Raw genomic sequence first — 4,151 nt, 5'->3', positions numbered from 1 at the left:
GGCAGCAGCAGGCAGATCTCTGTGAGTTTGAGGTCAGCCTGGGCTACAAAGAGAGAGTCCATGACAGCCAGGACTACACAGAGAAACCCTGTCTCGGGGGGGGAAACCCAAGCTGGATGGCTCCCAAGCAATGGCTTGTGGCTTTATGTGCACACACATCATGTAGACTCCACCCTGTGAACCTTCTTACGTATGAAGTCACAAGAGGAGGAGGAGGGAGAAAGAGAGAAGGAAAAGGAGCCAGGGCAACACAGCTCACGTCATAGAGCACTTACCAGGCAACCCTGACAACCTGAGTCCCAGGGACCCAAGTTTGCTATTCATTTGATCATTTAGCTATTCGTTGTTTATTCACTCAAGACAGGGTCTCTCTGTGTAGCCCTGGCTGTCCTAGAACTCACTCTGAAGACCAGGCTGACCTCGAACTCAGGGATCCACCTGATTGCTGGGACTAAAGGTGTGAGCCACCACCGACTGACCAATCTAATTTGCACCTAGGGGAAGAAATGACTTGCTTGGCTCACAAGCCCCAATCACAGTTGATCACTGAGAGACATCAGAGCAGGCCATACAGGAATAATGGTGACTGGCTTGCTCTCCATGGCTTGCTCAGTCTGCTTTCTTTATACAACCCAAGGCCACCTCTCTGGGTGTGGCTCCACCCACCGTGTGGCCTGGTCTCCTTCACATCAATCACTAACCAGGAAAATGTCCCACAGACTTGTCTACCGGCCCATGTGATGGAGACCACTCCACTCATATGACTCTGTGTGAAGTTTACAAAGCTAACCTACAAACCAAGTGAAGGTGGAAGAGGATAACGGAGCCCACGGAATTGTCCTCTGACCTTCAAACACATACCCAAAGACACATCACACACATGATGATGATGATGATGATGATGATGAAGACGATGATGATTGTGATGGTGGTGCTGGTGATGCTGATGATAATGATAATGAATATACACTTAGAAAGAGGAGGTCACTAGAACCAGGCCTTTATAGGTTAGAATCCAACCTTGGCTCTGATCTACTGTGCTCCCAGTCAGCAACACTGTGAACAGGGATGTGAAAACAGGTTCCTGCCACCACCACGGCTCAGCCTTTCCTCCATGCCTTTGCCGCTGTGATGGACTGTAACCTTCTAACACAATGAGCCAAAATAAATCCTTCCTTTCATAAATTGTTCCTGACTGGTATTTTGTCACACAACTCAGAAGGAACTAGCACACATGAACAGATGGGTATTTATATGTTTTCAATGAACTCAGTCACTCCTTCATCTGCCCCCACTGGCCACCCCTTCCCACAGGCCCTCTGTCCCTCCCCTCTGGGCACCCCTTCCCACAGGCCCTCTGTCCCTCCCCATCGGGCACCCCTTCCCACAGGCCCNCCTCTGGGCACCCCTTCCCACAGGCCCTCTGTCCCTCCCCATCGGGCACCCCTTCCCACAGGCCCTCTGTCCCTCCCCATCGGGCACCCCTTCCCTCAGGCCCTCTGTCCCTCCCCATCGGGCACCCCTTCCCTCAGGCCCTCTGTCCCTCCCCTTCGGGCACCCCTTCCCACAGGCCCTCTGTCCCTCCCCTCTGGGCACCCCTTCCCTCAGGCCCTCTGTCCCTCCCCATCGGGCACCCCTTCCCTCAGGCCCTCTGTCCCTCCCCATCGGGCGCCCCTTCCCTCAGGCCTTCTGTCAGTCTTAGCCAGGGTCCTTGCTTTCTGGCCCAATGAGATCTCTCAAGCTTCCATAACCTACTTCCTGGCCCAGGCCTGGACTCAGCCATTCCTCAGAGGAGCCCTGCCTGGCTCCTGGGTCCAGATGACCCAAGCTGTGCTCAGTGAATCTGGATTTTCGCTACTTCTGAAGGTTGTTGGTGGATAGAGTCAGCAAATCCATACCTTCGAACAGAAAAACCAAAAGAATGGTGCCTGCCTGCTGATCTCTCCAAGTCGAATATCACATTTCGAGGTTTTATTTAGTCTCTTTGATCTTTTCCCCAGATCTCTCTTCTCACACACTGATGATCTTAGATTTCAGCATTTGCATAATTACTTATTTATATTACCCTGTGATTTTTTTTATATAAAAGTTTCAAAAATAGTGACAATAAATTAGTATTTTTTTTTTTATTCTAACAGTGAGAATTTCAAATGAGGTTTTAAGACTCCTTTGAAGCTCTTTTTCTCTTCAGAAAACATTTCTTTCAGGACGTATGGTCCACGGGCTCTGAGGTAAAGCCTCTTGAGCTAGTTATTTCTGCGGAGTGATTACATCACCCACTAACTGTACATTCAAGGCCTGCCATTTCCGAGTGTCTTCAGACGACAGCGAGCGCTTCCCCCTCCTTCCCTTTTGATTTAATGTTATTTTGAATCTATTAAATATTTATATGATTCCAAAGTCAAAACCACATAAAAGTATCTGGAGAGTTCCATTTCCATCATTCTCCCGCTGCCCCGTCCCTTCCCTCGTAAGCAATCATTTTTATTGCTTTCTGCTTGGCTGTTTATCCTGACAGTGCTTTTTCTTGCAAATATAAACCATTTGTGTACACACTTAAACCCCTCTGCCCTGGGTTGGATCTCAAATGTTCCTCAAAGGCTTAGTCCCCAGCTGATGGCACAGGGTGTGGGGGACAGTTATTGGGGATAATGGAACCCTGGTCCATCCTCCTCTCAGCTTACAGGCGCCCGTGAGGCAAGCAACTGCAGGCTCCACATTCATCCTCTACTGTGAGGTTCTGCCTCATCACAGGCTCTAAGCATCAGGACCGGGAGACCATGGACTGAAACCTCTGATTTGTGAGTCAAAGGGACCCTCTCCTTCCTTTAAGCTTTTTGCTGCAGGTGTGGCAGAGTTGGGAAGCTGGCATTCTCCTTCCCCTTCGTTATCTAAGGACAGTGTGCTATGCACCATGCATTCAATCCCTGTACTTCGTGCTTCCTACTTTAGGACACACCCTGGCAACCATTGCTCGGCGCCCTCCATGTTCCTTGCCTATGTATTCGGTTGCGTGAATATATTACTGTTTATTCAAAAATCTCCTAACGATGGGCATTTAGATTGTTGACAATGTTTTGCTGTTTCAAACAATGCAGAACAAGCAACCTCATGTGGAAGTCATTTTAGTTTTGTTTTCCCAATGACCCTTCAGTTGAGAACCTGGAGGTGGGATTGCGGGACCAGAGGACAAATGCATAAACAGTCCTGCCTCTCTCCTGTAGAAAATTTAAGTTTTTCTCCAAATAAGTTGCACTAGTTTACATCTCCACCAGCAAGTGTTTTTAGCCACTCGTTCGATAAACACACACCATGTAACTACCAAGTGCCAGGCAGTCATTTATCCCCAGGAGGCACAATAATAGAAAGGACAGACGTGGTACTTCCGTTCAAGAACTCACAATGTGAGGAGGAAATTGGAGTGGATAGATATTCACACACACAATCACATACTCATTAAGAAGTGCGGACTCTGTAAGAGTTCACAGTGAGGAGCTGGGCACAGTGGTACATGCCTGTTGTCCCAGCACATGGGATGTGGAGGCAGGTAAACCAGATGTCCGAGGCTAAGCTCCGTGTCCTGGTGAGTTTCAGCTGTCAACTTGTCACAGCCTAGAGTCGTCTGAGAATGGAGTCCCAATCCAGGAGTTACCCAAACTGTCCAATGGGCACGCCTGAGGGAGACTGTCTTCATTGTTAGCTAAGGAAGGAGGGCCCAGCCTACTGCTGCAGCAAAGGAGACACCACTTTCAAGAAGGTGGCTTTCCCAAGATGAGGCTGATCTATGTACTCAAGATGTGCTGATCCCTTGAATTTCTTCAACTGTAGGAAATTTAAATGCATACTTTGTGGTAGTGGAGAACTGTCTTCAGAATATTTTTAAAAGAAACATAATTTTTAAAAGAAAAACAAATCAGAAATTTAAATAGTCACATTAATTCAAATGGAAATGCTTTAAAATCTAAAACCTATAGAATCTATACAGTGATCACTATTCAGAAGTTAATTTACATCTTCAAATTATTTCACTGTAAAGAAAATGCTGAAAATAAATGAACTAAATTTGTAACTTAAGAACTTAGGGGAAAAAATGTGCTGTCTTAGTATTTCCATTGCTGGGAAGAGACACCATGACCACAGCAACTTTTATA

General features: G+C 47.3%; 1 non-coding gene across 1 annotated transcript; it reads left to right on the top strand.

The window, feature by feature from the left end:
* The first annotated feature begins 3,720 nt into the window (after positions 1-3,720).
* LOC115064315 lies at positions 3,721-3,883 on the top strand. The gene has a single exon (XR_003844154.1). It is a non-coding gene; the product is annotated as a U1 spliceosomal RNA (small nuclear RNA).
* The last annotated feature ends 268 nt before the right edge of the window (positions 3,884-4,151 follow it).

This window comes from Mus pahari, chromosome 6, assembly GCF_900095145.1.
Source record: "Mus pahari chromosome 6, PAHARI_EIJ_v1.1, whole genome shotgun sequence".
NCBI classification, from domain to species: domain Eukaryota; kingdom Metazoa; phylum Chordata; class Mammalia; order Rodentia; family Muridae; genus Mus; species Mus pahari.
Note: the sequence above shows the minus strand (reverse complement) of the source record. Positions and strands in the feature narration are given on the sequence as shown.